We start from the raw sequence: 21,258 nt of genomic DNA, 5'->3' as shown, positions 1-21,258 counted from the left end.
TTCCAACCTGTGGTCAGCATTCCACATGCGTCCCTTGGAGCTAAACACTCTTCCTCTGCTCTCCTTTTAAGTTTTCTGACAGGAAGGATGCGATATTGCACCTGGCCTCTTTCATGGCTCCCTCCCCCCTTCGCCTCTGCCTTGTCATGGAGCTGTTCCACCACTCTGCACTAATTGTTCATTCTCTCCTGCTCTTATTCCACTCTGACACCTCCTCCCTGTAGAGCTCCAGTGATCGTGCTCTGAGAAAAGAGGACAACTCGTTATTCAAACTGTTAAATGGATGAGTTCACAAGGAAGAACAGCTCAGCACCCCGGGTTACAAAAAATGAAATATGCTATGAATGTGCTTTGATCGGGGCAGATTTTCAGCACAACAGACCTTTTTAAAACCAGAATTAGTAACATAACATCCTCTTCCTTCTCAGCCTTCTCTTAATGAAGCCCAATCAACCGTAACAACCTGGCAAAAGATCTCAATCAAACTTCATCTTTATATTTAATGACTCCCTGTGGGACTTCCAAGTTCTGGACTGATGCCCCTTTGAGTCCAGCTTTTCTAATAGGCGCCTGAACTAAATGTTAATTAACAATCTGCACAGGTATGCATGAAATTGCACAAGTTTAGACAAACAAAACAAAACACACATACACACACACATGCCCACTGAAGCTTTCACAATTGCTCCAACAAATTAATTTGGTTTCAGCCTCAATTTCATGGTGATTTAAGTTAAGTTCTGTATTTTATCAAAACTAAATTGAATACGTTTCTGTTATGAAATTCATAAGACAGTACTAGTTGTTGTTACTATTCTTCTAATCTTAATAATTTCAAAATGGTGACTTGTGTGGTGAAAAACTCCAGAGCCACATAAATATTTTAATACCCGTGAATGGCCACCATCTTTATCGTAACCATGTGAACCATCTTAATATCTTTCTGCAAAAGACAAAAAAAGAATGGGACCTCATTCCCCTCATTGAAGAAACTTCACATGAATATGAGATGATATGATTATATATTCAGAAGGTAATCACACAGACTCCATGAGTGGTGTGACAGTGCAGAGCAGATCCTAACAGAGCGCTCTGCAGGAGGGTAGGTAAACCAGACCCAGCAAGCAGTATTTCAGGTTGTAAAGAGCTCCCTTGAGTTTAAGAGATGAGCAAGAACATGAGAAAAAGAATGAGATGAACTATGCATAATGGAAGGTTGTAACACATGCAGTGATGGGATCAATGGGATGAACAGCGAGTCTAGAGGATGGAATAAAGTGTTAATAAATGACCCGCTGTGTCGGAGTCGCTGACTTCCAGTTAACCTCCAGTAAAATAATATTACATGACACAAAGTTTTGTGCGTTGCTATAATAAATGAAGATTATTTGAACAGACCCTAGTTATTTTTACATTAGTGGAGTAAAATATTTGCTGGTGCCAAAAGGGTTCAAACAATGTTTAAGAGATTTTTGACTCTTGTGCACTTTGTCATAATTAGAAATAATGCTTTTCTACATCAGGACTGTTCATTTTGTGTTTACACAGTATGTATTAGAAACATATAAGCGGTCAACAGTATTTCCATCACAGATTCATGCACAGAATTATCAATTAAATAAACTAGATTTTGCAATTAGGTAATTATTTCTGTGATCCTTGTCCACGATCCTCCTGTCGCACGTGAAAGTGATTAGGGATTCATTATAACCTGACCTGTTGGAGCTCAGCCTGTGTACATACGTGCAGTGGATGAGCGCTGATTCTCCAGCATGGAGTCTGGCTGGCCTTGTCGTGTGGCGAGGAGGGTGTGTGGGGAAGAAGCCTGCAGATTAAAGCAGATTTGTCTGTGTGTAAGTGGATTATCAGCAGGTAGAGTGCTCCCTGTGTTTTTTCAGCAATTGTGTTAGTGTGCTTCCTGCCTGGCCGTGGAGAGGACCATCTGCCATTTAGTTCTGATCGATGGTCCCAAGAAAAGTCAGGCTTTTCTACACAGAACACCTGCTGAATCCTGATGAGACAGTTGGCTCATATTAGTAAAGCCTATCACTTTGTCACAATAGCACCATGAGGTTCAAGCACACACGATCAAAACTGTACAACAAGGTACATGTTGATGCTGCTGCTACGTGATTGACTGCATCATGTACATATAAAAAGAAGTCTCATTATGTACCACATTGTGCCCATTGCTCATTATTTTGCAGAAACGACTGTAAGACAGTTTTTTGACTGGCACCAAATGGACGTCGCCGTGCCAACTCTTAACAGGATTGTGTGTTTTGAAGCAGAAGCTCACCCGGTGACAAAGTACAACATGTCTTTTTCTTGCACATGAAAGAAATGAGGCAGATAAGAAAAGAAAAACAGAAGGATGAAAATCAAAATAAATATAAGCTACAGTGTACAGAGAAACACTTCAGTATTAAGTTGAAATAGAACGTACCAAGAATATCAAAGACATTCTGTTATCCCATGGATCAGACCAAGAGCTTATTTAGATAGACATCCAACAGCTGAAAACTCAGAAGAGAAAGAGATAACAGCTTTTCATGTGTCATAAAGGAGACATATGTATACATATATATACAGGTAGATAGATAGATAGATAGATAGATAGATAGATAGATAGATAGATAGATAGATAGATAGATAGATAGATAGATAGATAGATAGATAGATGGATAGATGGATAGATGGATGGAAATAGCAGGCAAAAGGAACATGAGAAACTGGAGAAATACCAAGGACTTAAGGAAGTCCTTGGTAGGAAGGAAGTTGGAGGCAGCAGTATTACCAGTGGTCATCAGAGCAGGACCAGGAGAGATGGGCGAGAGTTTTTATATTTTTTATTTTTATATAGGCAATATATGCAATGCATGATGTATTTAGGCAAGGTATGAAGTGCTTTTGATATTACATAATTTTTCTAGGCATTGTATAAAATGCAAATGCTATTTAAGCACTTACGTTAAATTACATGAAACCCCATCTGTAATCTTAACCTAATTCTAACCTAACCTAACCTAATTCAGCATAACTTAGTCTATTCTCTGTTTTTACAGCAAGCACATATGCTTCCACATAAGATAACAAAGACCCTGGCACCACTGCTAAAGTACAATATACCCAAACAATCTTTTTGCATAGAATGCCGGATATGTGCGATATGAGTATTTCAAACTTTGACAGCACAGTTTTACCATTGTATACATTGCATACAAATACACTGATTGGCCCAAAAAACATTGCCATCAAAAGAAAAGAAAAAGAAAGAAAAAAAGGATGACACTTAAAATTAGTTGGAAATTTGACTACAGCAGCATTCACTGTGGCTTTGTTTTGATAAACTTCTGGTTTTTCACAAGATATATTTCCATCCAGTGTTATAAATTTTTCACCAAGATCTTGTATTGATGATGGGAGCGTCCAAACAGGTACAAAAACCTCCAGTACATCCCAAAGATTCTCAATGGGGTTCAGGTCTGGAGTTCATGGTGACGAATCCATGTGTGAAAATGATGTTTCATGCTTCCTAAACCACTCTTTCACAGTTTGAGCCTGATGAATCATGGCATTGTCATCTTGGAATATACTAGTGCCACAAGGGACGAAAACAAATCCATTGATGGAATAACCTGGTCATTCTCCTCCTCTGCAGCAACCCCAGATCATAGACTGCCACATGCTTGTACAGTAAGCACTAAGCATGATGGCTGCATCACTTCATCTGCCTCTCTTCTTACCCTGATGCTCCCATCACTCTGGAACTCATCAAACCACATGACCTTCCTCCATTACCCCAGAATCTAATCTTTATGCTCCCTAGCAAATTGAAGCCTTTTATTAGTGGTTGTCTTATGGCTACACAGCTTTTTAGTCCCAATTCCTTAAAATTCTTTCGTATTGTTCTTGTGAAAATGTTTTTACGTTCACTACTAAACATAGCCCTGAGTTCTACTGTTTTTATTATTTTATATTTTTTAATCTGATTTCACCAAATGTTGAAGTGATCACCAATCAGGATCTTTTCCCTGTCATAATTTTTCCTCGAAGACGATAATTCCCCTCTATCCTTCCAGTTTTTTCCAGCAGTAATTATCCAATTGGGTACTCCTACCTATTTGCAAAGTGTTTTTTTTTCTGTTTCACCAGGTATATGGATTGCTTAGCAAGGCTTACTAGTGTGCCATGTTCATTTTGCTTTCTTTTTTTTTTTTTTTTTTTTGCTTAAATAAAAATTAGCCCTTATTTAAACAACTGCAGCCTTCAGTTTATGTGTATGACCCACAAGCTAGGTAACAATCACAGATGGCATGTTATGCTTTTTTAGGATTTTTTATTCATTCATTATCTACCGCTTGTCCATTCCGGGTTGCGGGTAAGCTGGAGCCTATCCCAGCATTAAACAGATGAGAGGCAAGGTACACCCTGGACAGGTCACCAGTCCATCGCAGGGCCAACATAGAGAGACAGACAACCATTCACGCTTACACTCACTCCTAGAGAGAATTTAGAGTGACCAATTAACCTATCATGCATGTCTTTAGTTGGTGGGAGGAAACTGGAGAACCTGGAGAGAACCCACACATACACAGGGACAACATGCAAACTCCACACAGAAAGGCCGGGTTCAAACCTCCACCCAGCCGAGGCTTGAACCAGCGACCTTCTTGCTGTGAGGTAGTGGTGCAACCAAGGATTTGTTTTATAATTGCATAAATCTACAAATTCCATCAATAGCAGGTACATGTGTGTTACCAGATAACTGTAACATTTCTAGTATCATCTGATTTGGTTTCTGTCTTTTATGACACTCATTCAATGATTGTCACATTGATAGCTTTCACCCACTTTCCTTATCTATCCATAGCTTTTTTTTTTCATGAATCCTTTTTTCCATTAAGATATTTATACACTTGACAGCCACTATGTGTATTTTAAGTCTGTGTCAGTCAGAGAACAAAAACAGGTTTTGTAGCAGTGTGAAGGCTATTGACCCTCTGTGTGACAGGCCTGCTTTCAGCCAGATCAGAACTTGTGATAGCCCCTAAAAGACACCCAAAAGAAAGACTCTGTCAGCTCCTGACAACCATCTCTTACCATTCGTCACTTTATCTCATTAAACCTGACAAGAAAAAAAAAAAAGAAAAAGAAAAGCCAGGGAAAACTGGAGGCATGTCCGTGCTGCAGCAATGTGACACTGAATGACAGTTTTATTTGCCATCAATGAGTCTGAATTTTCATGAATGTTCATTTAAAAGACCCACTTCAGTGAAAATCATGTTTTTTATGTTGTTCACATGTCCATGTTGCACTTCTCTGATGCTGGAGGACATATTTTATGAAAAATCTGATCAAATGGCTTTTCTGAGTATTTCTGCATTTAAATCATTGTGAAACAGTGGCGGGCAGAAAAAGGCGAGCTCAGACAGACCCGCATTTACACATCATAAACCCACAGGGCAAGGCCACAGGCTCCTGCCCTGCCCTCTCCGCCTGTTCTGACTCTGAGGATGTAGAGCTGGTGGATCGACACATGCGTGCAGTAGCGGGTTGCTGATCACGTTAGCTTTCTGTATTTACCAAAAAACTTTGCTGCAAGAGAGCAATGCATTAGGTTTCTCAGTCATCACAATATAACCACACGCTGGTTTGCAGTCAACACTTCAAGTAAAACATGGGTCTGCACTGCTTCTATGTCAAGCCTGGTACACACAAAAAGTTTATCGGGCTGTTTTTGTCCCGATTTTGCCTCTTCCCGACCAAAGACGACAAACGCCCGATTATCCTGACTCTTATAAGCTGACGACTTGTGAATTGTGACCATAGACTGTATATTAAAGATGGATTTAGCCTCTGTGATGTCACCTGTAGGTGTCTGAAGAGCTGAATGGAAGTTCATTGGGCAGTTCCCACCGTTGCCATTTTGGCAGCCTCACACGTGTCGTCATTCCTGGAAAATCCAAAATGGGCAAAGACGTGGAGCTGAGAGGGAGGCTGTGAAGGTGGGGGTGGATGATTGACACCAATCAAACTCCGAGCTGCCTGTAGCTAAGAGCTAACCGAGCCAACTTGGCTCTAACATGAGCTAACCGGCTAATGAAGGTAGGCAGAGCTAAAGTTAAGGCACACTGTTAGCCGGCTAAAAACCACATTTGTGCTGCACTCTCCCTTCTTTCCGCGGATTTTGGATACCTGTCAATCAAAAGACACACCCCTAAGTATGCCGAATTTTAAGAGTAAATAACATCCAAACAGATGAGTTAGAAAAAAGTTCTCCCCCCTCACACTTGCCATGAAGGTAAACTTGACCTATTAATCCTAAAAGGGATTTTTGTACCAGACTTTAAACACGTTTATTTCTGCTGTGAAGTCGGTCTTTTTAACATGGGAGTCTATGGGGATGGAGCCAGCCCCTAGCGGAGGAGGGGTGAACTGCAATTTTTTTGCACTTCAAATAGGCTTTACATTTTCCAGGAGTCCTGGAAAAGGGCACAGGTTTTGTGATTTTTGCCAAAAACGTCATAATCAAAATTTTAAGAACATTTTAAATAGTTCCAAATAAGCATTGAAGTGGGACTTTATGATTCATTACATTTAAATGTACATCTGGGTTATAATAACATAATGTTGGTGCTTTTCAAATAACCAAAGGTGAACTTCATCATGTTGATGTGATACACATGTAACTGTCACGGGAAATTTAACATGCAGATTGGCATTAATTTGGTGAAAAAAATGTTTTTGAATAGTATACTTATTTTAAATAATGTTGTTAACTAATTTTCTAATTAATTATTTTAAATTCAGCTCAACTAAAGGTAAAAACAGGGTGATTAGTGACCACAAACTTCCAACTGATAAGTTAAACTGGCATATTTGCATAAGAATGAAACATTTGTCTCAGAAATCAGCTTATACCAATTTATTGAAGCCCAGTTTATCTATTATCTTCTTAAGTCTTGGGATGTATTGTTTTATTATACACTTGTTATTTGCACTTAAGCCCCAAAATTGTACATATCCAATAATTCTAAACTGATTTAAAATACATTTGATTTATAGGTTTTTCATATTGATAAGGGTTATTGACTGGTTGGAAATGATTGAGTGATGTGATTATTTGATATGCAAAGTAGTATTTGCCTGTACCCGCCCATGACTGGTGCTAGTGTGAGTCAGTCTGGTCTACCTCTACCAATACTGAGGTATTAGTACCTCAGTACTGGGATCCAGTCAGGACTATCCTCTGATTACCTAGCTTTCTAGTCCAGCAAGATAACTGTCATTGTACATGATTCCATGAAAGCAGCTCTAAACTGCTATGCACTTGCTCAACAGATCCCATCCCAAGATTTGACCTGGAAGTGACAGAAGTTTGAAACAAGAGAGAATTTTTAACCTTTTCTTTTTAAAAAGTAAAATAAAAAAGGAACAAGAGCAAAATAACTATAAGGGATAGCTATATTAAAAATAAAAAAACAACAACAACTAAAAACATGCATAAAGTCAGGTATAAAATGTACTGGGCTAAAAAGCAAAAACAGCTACCCAATAGTAACAAGCTGAAAGGGGGCATATCATCACCAATTACAGCAGAGTCACAAAACACCAGTGAAACTATTTCCCTCCTGCGCTTCTGTACTTAGACATAAAAGTCTAAATGCTGCTACAACTGCTGCTCAGCTTAACTGTGAATGTAGACACACTGTGTGTTGCTTGTTGCATTGATTACTTGTGGTTCTTGTTTGTGCTCACTTACCAGCTTGCACTTGCTGAGCTGTTTCTGGAAACTTATACTTTGTGCAGTCAAGTCATTATGATCTTGTGTAAAGAGACTGGCCATAAGTTCAGTTTATGTTCTTATCCACAACAGTTAGACATTATTCTTTAGTGACATTTACCTTTAAGGTGTCCCACTGTCTTTGTATTTATTTTTGTCTAGAAAATGTAAGTTGTTAGAAATTTGTTTCTAAAACCGTTTGAGCTCATTTTAAGAGTCTCGTCATAAAATATATTTATTGCCTTGACTTGGTCCTCAATTCATCCTTTTTTATTGGATTATGCCCTGTGAGGCAGTTGTGTTGTTTCTTTACTATCTGGTTGTTTGTCTTGACCATTGCCTTTATTCCAAGCCAGGCTGGGTCTTAATACACTTACATTTCAGCTCTGGTGGATCCTACTTCTGTTGCCTCCAGTCCACATTTACCTTGCTGAATTTGTTATACATGAATTAATCGACCCTCCTTTTTTATGAATAAGGTCTTGCTGTTGATGGTCAATGTTAGAATAAAAACCAAACCATGAGAATGAGAAAACTGCCTCTAGACCTGTCAGACAGGACTGTGTTATGGTGCAGATCTGAGGAAAAGAAAAGACAATACATTAGTCATTTTACATGTAAAGTGCCCAAACACTTAATATCTTCCATAATTTCATCACAAATTTAGAGCCTACAAATTCCTAGCAACTCGCCAAACTGAGTAATTGAGGATAAAGAGCTTTGGTAACCATGAAACCAGCAACTTGATAGATCCTATGAATAATCCCATTACTGCAGCACTCCACCAATTAGGCCTCCATGGCAGAAGGACCAGCCTTTCCTTTATAAAAGGTGCATAACAGTCTGCTGAGAATTTGCCCAAAAGGCATCGGAATGATCTGCAAGGAAAGGCAAAAATCCTCTGATCTGATTAAAAAAAAAAGATTGTTCTATTGTGCCACAGTTCCCTACCAGTTAATGAACACTAATACCAACCTTACATTCAAACATGATGAAGGCCACATCATTCTCTAGGGATGATTTTCAGCAACAAGGGCTTGGAAACTAGTCTTGTAGATACAAAAAAAAAAATATAGCACAGAGCTGAATGAAAACCTATCTGAGTGCTTGCAATCTCATGCTGGTGTGAAGAGTTTCATTTCAACAAAACAAGGACCTAAAGAAAAATAAATAAAAAAAAAACAAAAAAACTGAAACCCTGGATTCTGTAGATTGTCAATCCATTGATATGAGGAGTAGGACCCAGTCGCTGAACTAGATTGGAGGAGGCAGGGGTACTTAACAAAGACTTTATATCAACACAAACACAAGGTGCTGCAGAGGTAGGAAGTACAATAAAGTAAAACTGAAACCAATAAAAACAAAACTCAAATGACAGCTCAAGATAGACTGATGAAAACTCACTGACTCAGACAGGCGTGGCAAGCAATCATCTGGCAAGGAACACAGGAAACCAGGCAGAAAAGATACTGAAGGACTGATGCCAAATGAGGAGTAGGGATGATAGCAACTAAGAACCAGATGTAACACAGACGCAGGAAGTAAATTAACAGAATAAATCAATGAATAAACTCTAAAAAATAAAACAGGAAACAAGAGCCTGCTTGTGCTGGAGGTCTTTTCTTCTTAATAGAAAGGAGAACTTAGTTATTATAAATTGGACTGATGTGGCTCTTGTAATGGATTTGTTTAAAGTGTAAAATTACTGGGCTACAAGGAATTGTATTGAATTGGACCGTATCTGTAGAAGTGCCTTGAGATAACTTAATTGTGTTTTGGCACAAAGAAATAAAGCTGAATTGAATTGAGGCTGAGGATTACACAGAGGACTCCACCTGAACTCAAAGACAGCCTAAAAATAAAACCAGAAAACAACACTTGAAACAAGAACAAAACTCAGCAGAACCAAAAACCCATATAGAGATTGGGTGAACATGCTAAGAAGAATGAGATAAAAGTAAACCAAAAGATATATTTAGACACTAATTGAGGCATTTTGATAGTATATATATGATACACTTTAGAGTTTTACTTTTACTTTTAGATTTAGTCATTTTTAGGTAGCACACGTGCTTTGAACTGTTTGGTTGTCAATCACATTTGGATTTACCTACATACCATCATGTAAGAATCGACACATAAAAACTGATTTAAAGACAAAGCTGTAAGGTTTTAAAAATGTAGTTTTTAACACAGTGTTAAAACAACTGTGTTTCTTTTAACTTTCTCTTCCTCCGGATTTGAGGTCTACTTAATTTAGCCACTTTGTGTGGAGAAATATTTTATACAAAAAACCCTAAAACCCTGATGACAGAAATATTCATATGGGCTGATTGATTCAGGTTTCTTGGCTGTTGTCTAGTGATCTGGTGGGTCTAAAAGGCACAAAACTGCTCTGATGGATTATTGGTCAAACTTCATTTGATGCAACAGCACATGGTGACAGCACTCAGCAACATCACTAAAAACACTCTCTTTTGAGTTTCTGGTTAAGGTATTACATACAAGTGTTTGTGTGCATATGCATGTCAAAAGACCTTCATTTTGTATCAGTCTATTTTTTTCAAGGATATTAAGATACTGGTGACTAAGCTGGTAAAGGAAATTGATGGACCGTATTTGAAATGGCATGTGTACCAAGTGTAACTGTGTTGTAAATTCTGTAAAAAACAAAAAAAAAAAAACAGTAACAATAACTTCTGCATCCTGAAGTGTCACACCAAGCCTGCGTCTCAATAATAACCTTAAATCTTCACAATAGCAACCAAATGCATTGCTAACTGCCTCAGACACCTATGTCCACAAATACAAAACTCAACAACCAGTGTCTATTTCCATCTTACTCCTAGTGGACAGTCTTTTACTGCCCCCACCTTAAGCACTGGGGTACCGATGTAACTGCAGATAGGTATAAAGGATTTCAATGTGGTGCTTTGGAATTTGTATGACAAATCATTACAGAAGATCTGTGCAACTTGACATTTGTATTTAATCTTTGAATGTATGCTTAACCCCAAGAGGTTTTGCTGAATTGTAAGAGTCACCTATTTCAGTCATCTGAAACCAAAAGGATATGGCTGTCTGTCAAATAAAGCCCCCACCTCATCTGCTTTTCCTTTCCTTCACCATCCATCTCTGTTTAACCCAGAGCTGCTTTTCATCTCCTTCCTCTGAGTACAAAGTGAATGCTGTGCTGCTGTTGGGACCCAGCCAGCCAAGGAAAGAGTCCACCACTCAGACACTGACTAGAAAATATAAAATTCCACGCCCTGCTTCAACTCTCTCTCTCACTTGGACTTGTTTCTCTGTGTCCCAGAGCTCATAAATGCCCAGGGTTTAATTTTATAGAAAATACATTTTGCCGTTACTGCTGTGCTGTTCGTTTTCTAGGATGCCGGATTACGGGTTATCCAGGGCTTCAGATATACACTGACAGACCAATGTCCTGCTGACCCCCCAAAGCCTGCAATTTAGCACAGTTATTTATGGAGCAAGGAGAACACATCCTCCCCTCCTGCTCTTCTCTGCTCTTGGTGCTGGACAACTGCATTGGCCATTTACATTTATGCTTCAGCCCTTCCCTGCTTGATGAGCAGGGCACTTTCTCTGTGAGGCACAATCCTATTACCCCTCTATGGCCTCATGGTTTGGTGATAAGAGGAGCCTGGCAGAATATGCGAGAGTGGTAGTTCTGAGCCTCCTTTAGCTGCGGTAGGTGGCTTTATCAGGGGAAGGATGCTCTGCAGAGCTGTTGCTCATTTCTGTGGGTGTAAGCTTTTAAAGATGTGTGTATGTTTGTAGAAAATCAAATTGCATTCAGGAAATTAAACAACAATATAACCGTCAAACATGTATACAGTGACACAAGATTTACTGAAAAAGACTTGGATAAAAATAGGAATTCATTGGAATAGAAAACTGAATAGATTTTTAATCACCTTAAAAACAACAACAAAAAACACATTACAATACCATTCACGAATGACGGCTGGGTTGGGTTGGATGTTGAATCAGATCATCCTATTTTAGTATGGGTTTAACCAAAAAGTCAATTCTCTGCATTTTGCAATGAATACGGTCCATTAATTCTCAATTAGAATGCAAGCGTGGATGTCAGCAATGCTAGGCTTTTGCAGCAAGTGTCTCTATAAATGTATAATGGGGTTTAGGTTGGGTGACAGTGGAGAGAAGTTCATGACAGTTAGCAATCTTTTATTTGAAGTGGTTTAGATTTTTATTCTATTGCAGTTTAAATCCTTTTCCACAAAGATGCAAACCAGACAATGTTGAATTTCTTTGAAAAATGGAGTGATTATTTTCTCTGGTCAGGATGCAGGTGTTCAAACCAGGAGTAAGACAAACAACCTTCTAAACATTTCCACCATCATGTTTCACTGCTAGTTTATTGCACAGAGGTATATAAAGTACCCTACCCTAAAAGTTATTAGACTTATAATTTAGCCAGTTTTTTAAATTGTCTTTGACTTTCAGACCCAGCTATATTTACTGCACAATTATAGTGCTCAGTATTCAACCTTTGCCTACAACTAGGAGTGAAGAATTTATTTCTTTTTTTTTTTTGGTTCAATTCACCAACAAAGCATGCCTATGGCTTTTGAGGCGGAAAACATCATTTTGATTGTGAAACAATAGATAAATATGATGTAAGAATGCACGGTTTCCAAATCAATATTCTGTAGAACCCCCTTTCAGTTACAGCTGCAAGTCTTCCCAGGGCATGTTTCTATACATTTGGCCCAACTTATGGATTTGACTTATGGACATGACTTATGGAAAACGGATGTAGCTTCTCACTCAGACCCTGAGCCAAACAATGTACTTATCTTTTAAGCTTTTAAGCCATTGTTTGCTTGAACCTTATGTTTAGCATTGTTGTGTTGCTTAAATCTGTTCCACTCTCAAACCACTGGAAGATAAAAATAGGTTCTTCTCATCAATTTGCCTGTGTTTGCCTGCATCCACCATTCCTCCAATTCTGGTAATTTTCCCAGGCCTCTCTGATGACATACATCCCTATGGCATGATACTGCCACTACCATCACTGGGCAGTCTTCCTGAGCTGCTCCAAGCTGTGTTTAACAGGTATGGTTAATTTTATTCTCATCTGACCTAAATATGTTTTTCTATAGGGAGTTTTGCATAATAAGTCTTTTTAATCTAAGCAAGCTCTAAATTATTTTCATAATTTAATGTTGTTTTTGGGCACTCTTCTATAAGGCCCAGCTATGTAGAGTGTATGGCTTTAAGGGTAATAGATGGCTGTGAGAAGATAGTGTGTGATGCGCTTCAGTAGTAGCAACTCAGACCAAAACAAAGACATCCAAACTTGAAAGCAAAACATTGTGTACAGTCTATCGAACAACTCTAAAATCTATATCTTAAATAAAACAGATCCAGGTGTGTTCAAGAAGGAATGCATCGAAAAGTTGCAGCTTCTAAAATAGTAGCTCTCGACCCCTGATCTACCCCTTTGGTCGGAGTTCTAAACTTCTCACTTACTGAAAGTAAGTTCAGCTTTACTGCAGATTATCAATCCTCTGCTTTCATCCACTACCCAAAGTTTATGGACAAATGTGAATAGACACATACAAACTCAGTTCCCTTTCAGCCACTAAAATACTGTATAGTACCACTGTAGAAACACCTAACCTACATTTTATTCTTGGTGAATACCAGTCCACAGATTTACTCAAATCATCTTTTCAGTGAGAGAACATAGTAGTAACATACTTTGTTGCAAACCACTTAAAGGAGTACAAGAGACGTTCTTACATTGATGCTGCCATCTCCAAATGATCTGGCATGGAGACCAGGAAGTAACAAAAGATGCAACCAATCAGTCTCCATACTTTTTCTCTCTGCATGCTTGCTTGCCACTTAAAAATTCTATCTGTCAATGAAAGACAGAGAATATGTTCCACTTTTGGCCAAATCACTGCTTGAGTGGAACCTAAACCTAATGATTCATCCAACCATCTAAACTTCATGAAGAATTTACATAAAAATCTTACATGCTTCCTGACTTATTTAATTATATTAGATGAAAGACTTGTTTTATATAGAAACTTTTTTCTTTTTTTTCAGATTTATTAACATGTTCATAGAATTATTCTGAATAAACTTTGTCCTCTTTGAGACAAGCACACAAACAAGTCAAACCAGCAGAGACAGTCACTTTACATAATGTGGTATTTGTCCATACTGTTGCAAATAGTAGAAATTTCAGTAATTGGGTTTAAATGGTAGAAAAGACCTTATCTGCCACTTCTCGTGCCTCTTCTGTGTAATGAGGGCACTAGACGGTCTCTAATGTTTCTCTCACCCACTGAAAGAAAGCAAATATAACCTCACTTGTAACATCTGTGATATCTGTTTGATTTCACTTGCTGTTTGGAGCTAACGTTTCCCTTTTTAAATTTATTTTTAATTGGTAAATGCATGTAAATACATTGGTCTTTGATTACTCTACAGTGCTGGCTATCGTTGCAGCCACAAGTCTAGATTTTTTTTAAGGCAGCTTGTCTGTCATGTGACACGGTGATTTATTGTGAGGCATGAACGTGAGTGTGCTGACAGTGCACATAGCCCTCTCATCAAAGCCCCAGCTTTCCTCTGAACCCCCTCCACTCTGGCCTTCATGAGGGCATCAGTCCCCATACAACCACATGCAATGCACGTAATTATTCAGTGGCCGGCATGAGCTGTGGAAAGAACCCCGCTGTAGGACTGTAGCCCCGACAGAGCAAGAAAAGGAGTATAGGAAACATAGATAATTAGGAATATGCTCAATTTTCCTTTTCCAATTTTACGTCTTCTCACCCTGCTTCATCTGCATGTTTTAGAAGGTCTATCCAATTACTGAAGCAGTACCCCCAACCACTTTCCCATCCAGCACTAGGGGGTGAAGTATTAGGGTGTGTGAGGAGATGAGAAAATGGAAGGATTGAGAAAACAGTGTGAGTTTGAATTAATGGCTTGAATTAGCTCTTCCACAGGATGAAGTAAAATTGAAAGTGCATACTATTATTTAGCTTTGTTCGCATAGTTGGCCTGATGCCCACAGACATGCTGCATCATCTGCAAGCAGACCTCTCAAATCAGTGTGAATTAGATGCCTTGAGGTTGCTTGTAGGTGTTGTACAGTCATGCTGTATGTTCAGCATCCATCTTTTCCACTGATAGATACAATTTTAAAATACTGCCACAGGCCATACACACAGCCCTCACCCCTTTTTTTTATTTTTTATTTTTGCAGAATCAGCTGCAGCCTAGCTGACAACGTGATAGTACTGATAGGAGGACGGTGAAGGTGAAAATGACTGAAAATCTGGCAGAGTACACTGGTGATTGCAGTCACCTTTGGAGTAGAGGTTGATGTTTTCTTTCACAAAAAACTGTAGAAAGATATTTGCGACTAGAACAATAAATGCTACTGTACATGTTTATCTGGAAAGCTTTTTCTCACGTCTGCTTCAGACACTTTTTTCCTCCAGGTCTGAAGTCATTGTTGCTTTTTCATTTGCCATTACTTTTCCCCTAAAAATAGCCGATGCCAGTAAAAACCTCTGTAGCTAATCTCCTCCTTCCTGGTTGGCCAGTATCACCCTCATCCTCGCTCTGCTGCTCACTTTTAGCTGAGATTAGAATGAATGAATGAATGAATGAATGAAAAATACTTTATTAATCCCAAAGGGAAATTCAATATTGTAGTAGTAGTAATTTTTTTTTTTTTTTTTTTTTTTTAGTAAAGTAAAACAATCACATTAATTAATTAAGGGCTTTGTTCTTCAGCCTGATAGCTGCTGGAAGGAAGGATCTTCTGTATCTCTCTGTCTTGCATCGGACTTGAACAAGCCTCCCACTGAACACACTCTGTTGTTTCGTCACGGCGTTGTGTAGAGGGTGTGAAGGATCTTCCATTATCTTCGTCAGCTTGTACAGAGTTCTTTTTTTGATGATCAACTCCAGCGGCTCCAGAGTTACTCCAAGCACAGAACCAGCTTTCTTGATCAGTTTGTTAATTCTTTTCAAGTCTCTGGTTCTGATGCCGCTGCCCCAGCAGATTGCTGCAAAGCTGATTGCACTTTCAACAACAGACCTGTAGAACATTTGCAACATTTTGGTGCAGACGTTAAAAGATCTCAGCTTCCTTAAGAAGTAGAGTCTGCTCTGACCTTTCTTGTAAATGTACTCAGTGTTGCTTTTCCACTCAAGTCTGTTGTCCAGCTGAACTCCAAGGTACTTGTATTCCTCCACCACCTCCACCTCCTCTCCCATGATGGAAACACTTCTATGTGTGTTCTTGTTCCTCCTGAAGTCAACAATCATCTCCTTTGTTTTCTTGGTATTCAAGATGAGATGATTGTCACCGCACCATTTCACAAACTGACCGACCAGTTCTCTGTACTCTGCTTCTTGTCCATCACTGATACACCCAACAACTGCTGAGTCATCAGAGTATTTCTGCAGATGACAGAACTCAGAGTTGTACTGGAAGTCTGAGGTGTACAGCGTGAATAGAAATGGTGAAAGTACAGTCCCTTGTGGTGTTCCAGTGCAGCTGACCACCATTTCAGACACACAACCTTTCAGTCTCACAAACTGTGGTCTGTTTGTGAGGTAGTCGTAAATCCAGGTGGTTGTGGAGGGATCCACCTGGAATTTCTGCAGCTTCTCACACAGCAGAGCAGGCTGAATCGTATTAAAAGCACTTGAGAAATCAAAGAACATGACCCTCAAAGTGCTGCCTGACTGGTCCAGATGAGAGTGGGCTCTCTGAAGCAGGTATATGATTGCATCTTCAACCCCAAGCCCATTACGGTATGCAAACTGTAATGGGTCCTGAAAGGTGTTCACCTGCTTGCTGAGGTGAGCCAGTAAGAGTCTCTCCAGGACTTTCATGACGTGAGATGTCAGGGCGACTGGTCTGTAGTCTTTTGGTTCAGCTGGTTGTGTGAATGAATGAATTCATTGAGCTGGTCATGGTTGCAGTAGTTTAAAATGAACACATGTGAGACGTATTTCAAGCCGTGCATGCTACACATCCACAGATACACTAACATTTTATTTTTTCTGTTTGGCTGCATAATTCTTTCTTGTTCATGATTTACAACTGAAATAGCTTCAAAATCCCTCCGCCACCCTGCGTTCATGCACAGAAACCATTGAGAGTCATGTCAGGTTCTTATGAATAAAAATGGATAGCATTATGGAGGTTTCATTTCAACCATGTAATGTTGCTGTCATTTCTACTCTATCTGAACCCAGTGCACATGCACCAGAAACATATTCCACAAATCCCATGCGAGAAATAAGTCCCCATGTCATGCAACATCCTCAGAATATGAAATCAGCCAGGAGACATAAACAAAATTGCTATGTGTGGATATTAAAGGCCATTACAAACATACTGGGGTCATGGGAGGAGTAACCGTGGTTACAAGGTTGTGGCTGATCTAATTCACGGTTGTCTGTCTTGGTGCTTTGAAATGATCTACTGGGTAGCAGTGAAACAAGTACTTACCTACAGAAGCGGCACTGTGAGAAAAGGCTTTCTCCTAATGTGCTAATGTCATTGCATTACTAATTAGCAAATGACCTCTATGATTGCAGTGTGGATATAAGAGATTTAAGCCTTTCAACCTAAGAGTTTGCTAGAGCGGTCGCAGCATATGCAGTACGATAACAAGAACAAATAGAGAGTCAATTTTTGGGCAACAAAACAAATTAACAAAGCACCATATTAACCTTCAGGTACATCTAATTGTTGGGAAATTGAATGCAGCTCTCTGTGAGGGGATCAATATATTTAACTTGCTTGGCTTACAACCTCTAATCCTGCAAATCTTCTTGAGGACCTGTAGTGCTGTATTGAATATCTGAGTAACCGAATGACTTAGGTAGCGTTGCTTAAGCATAATTTATCTGAGGCATCTTATCCTGACCACTATCGTTTCCACTGGTGTCTGATAATTTTTCTTTCTTTCATCAGAATATATTTAGCTGCAGTGCCCAATGAGGCCATGGCACAGAAACTTTAAAACTGGTTATACAGGTTTATCTGCTGCTTTTCAAGACTGTTTTGTTTATCCGTTCTTTGATACAGATCGTATTATGGATTATCTTTAGCTGAATGGTATATTAAACATACAAACATCTACAGTTATCTATCAAAGTTGATTTAACCACAGACAAATCCAGTATACCACTGAACTTCCATATTAAAACCTGTCAAGCCTACAGTATGCTGAATGTCACATCTCTCATTTTAGTCACTAGATTTTTTTTTATTTCATAGAATTTAATGTTATTTTATACAATTACATTTCATGTCATACCATTTAGATTAATTTAATTTCAAACTTTCCTGTTTCTTTGTTTACAACTTGCGATGCTCCATGCATTTACTGCCTTTTTCTTTGTGAATCAGTTACTAGACATCATATAATTTCTTTTTCAATCCCTTTGAAAACACATTCTGAATGTCTGAGCCCCTAAAACCACTCATTATTTGTGCAGGATGAAGCTGCCCTAAAGCCCCCTGTCTGTCCTTTCAATCACAGGTTACTGTGCCACTTGTCATCTGCAGTCAGGCCTATTATTGAGAGGTTTCCCTAAGGCCACCTCTTTGTCTTTAGAGGCTCGATTAAATTAGAGTGACACCTGGCATGGATCCTCAGCTGTAATGGGCCTTCTTTTCATCCCATCCCTTTTATCAGTCTAATAGACCACTGATGAAATATTACAAATCCACAGCTCCTTCTCTGTGCTCTATTGAATTCTGTTTGGCATTGAAAGAAACAAGTCACTGGTGCGTGAGACTTTATTGATAAAGCAAATTAAAAGGATGTATTCAGATACTTATGAATAATTATATGCAGTCCTTTCATATTGTAGGTATTGGATGAATTACAAGGGAAATTACATAAGCCCTCTAATGAAATTAAATATGGTTAGTGAATCATGCCTGTATTGAGGTGGTAGTGGGTGGTGATATTTTTAAACTCCATAAAGCAGTGGCACCATGATTTGTTTTTATTCCTGAAAGAACAGAGGTCTGCTCTATAAGCCATGATGGTGGTGGTTTACAGTTACACTTTGACATACATAATGTATTTTATACAGCTTTGTTATGCAAAAGAGGCATGATGAAAAAAAATTCATCACTGAGAAATAGAATTCCAGCTACTCCGCCTCTTCCCCATGGTCATGAATGTTGCTGGAGGTGCAGAACTGCACACTGAAGGAAAATCCCCCTCCACTCCAATCTCCTGAGCTCTGACGTATTTAGCCTTTTGATATCTCTCCTATGTAACAAAGGGATGGCTAGAAACATATGAAAGGGATTTGGCATGCTGGCAAATGTTTGAGTTTAGCACTCAGAATGATACTTTGATAAAAAAAAAAAAAACAACTAATTATTCAGATACTTTAGTACCAGTGCAAATTTCCTGATCTTGCACTTTTTGAGCATATTAAATTACTCTATTGTTACATTTTTCTTCACAAATGCTACTTCTGCAAAATTGCAAGCACTTATGTTTAAGTTGCAAATGCTTTGTTCTTGCTCTGCTTGCTTTAGTATGGCCCTAGGTGACAACACAATAATTGATGTTATGTTAGAATTAGATGCATTATAGGTTGCTTGTTATTACATCTCTTTCTTGATTTTTTTCCTTTTTTTCTTGCCTTGGAATGGCTAAGACGTTCTGCAACAATAAAAGAGAATCCTAATAATTCATATAATTCATCCAATTCATTACTCTCATTTATAAATGACAACAATGAATTCATTACAATGAGTTATTAAGCTTAAAAGTTACAATGCCAGTTGCAGATTTTGATTTGGGGCAGGTTTAAGGAAAAAAAGGTAAACAACACTGATTTGCATCATTTCTTTCTTTTTTTTTTTTTTTTTTTTTTTGCTACTTTTCAATCCACTAGTGCTATTTATTAGATAAAGATGACTGCATCATGGGTGCAGTGGAAATGCTACTGAAATGACATCTGCCCACACAACAACAACCACAGTATTTTCTCTCTCTTTTACAATCCTGCAAATAAAAACAAGATGCATATGTCCCACCTCCCCTGACTGTAGTGCTCATCCCATGCCCATGTACCTATATAAGTGCCTGCCACAAAAAATAAATAAACAAAATAAAAAAATAAAAATAAAATAAATAAATAAAAAAACATTGATTACTCTGTCATATAGACAATGGATCTGTTTGGGATGAGTGATGCCATCTTTTTTTATATTTGAAGTATATTTACATTTTTTTCTTTTATTGGATTGACACTATTAGTGGCTGTATTTTTCACAGCTGTCAACTGGCTTTACAACATATAACATGGAAGTAGAAGGCTGCTCGTGAACAAACATAAAACATTCAAAGTCGGCTAGACAACTTTTAAAAACAAGACACATTCATTCATCTCAGGTGCTGTGATTATTTCCAGCAGCTCAGTCTGAAAAAAAAGCTTGGCTATCTCAAAAGGAAGTGGAGAAAAGGGGGGAAGGTAAGGCATGGTAAGTCTTAAATTGAGGCCATTATTGAGGGCAGGCAGGTAATATTTTGAGGGTTGACTCAAGAACGCACAGACAGAAAAAGACATTTAGTTAGGTCAGGTGAACACTGATGGCAGCTGGAATTAATCTCCAAAATGATACAGAACATTAAATTTCTACTCTGACATATTGGTCTGGTTTTTTATAGGCAGACTATAATAATTTTGTGTTTTTATGCATTTAAATCCTTACTGATATTTTCTTTATCTTACTCTATATAAAAAAAAATCTGCTTTGCAACAATGTCTGCGCCTGACAGATCAGGCAGCTTCAAGTAATTATCTAACTTAATGGCTAAGCTGATAAAAGTTCCTTTGTTTCTTCAGCATCAGACTCATCATCAGATTGACAGACTTGAGTTGTACATCTGTGAAACTCCTGAATGTGAAGATGCTATTAAAGCAGGTGTTTCATGCTCAGATCCCCTTTAACTGAACAATAAATTTGTGCTTCAAAGTTACAATGAATTGTGTGACACCAGCTTTTACTGTTAGCTCCATCCCACAGTTGCCTGGGAAATGCTGTTTTGAGCATAATGAATAGACTTTTAGATACAGAAAGTGGTTTTCCCTGTGGTAAGCAGGACATTAAAAAAAGGGCAGAGGAACAAGAGATAAGGCTCCACTTCTTAAATTAGGACACAAAAAGCAGGCTGTAAGAGCTCAGTCATACTTTATATTCTCAGTGCAACATCATTCTGTTATATCTGGTATTGAACTCACTGTTATCATTCATACACAACTTGTCAGCATTGGAAAATGTTCTGTCACATAAAGGTTAAATGGAGAGAAAGTGGGCATTCAGCACATAAAATGCACACCTGTGCTTGTGTATTCATGGACAGGAAAGCGTTGTGCTGACTCTCAGACTAGTTGATAAT

This window comes from Melanotaenia boesemani, chromosome 16, assembly GCF_017639745.1.
Source record: "Melanotaenia boesemani isolate fMelBoe1 chromosome 16, fMelBoe1.pri, whole genome shotgun sequence".
In the NCBI taxonomy this organism is placed as follows: Eukaryota; Metazoa; Chordata; class Actinopteri; order Atheriniformes; family Melanotaeniidae; genus Melanotaenia; species Melanotaenia boesemani.
This window is presented reverse-complemented; position numbering follows the sequence as displayed.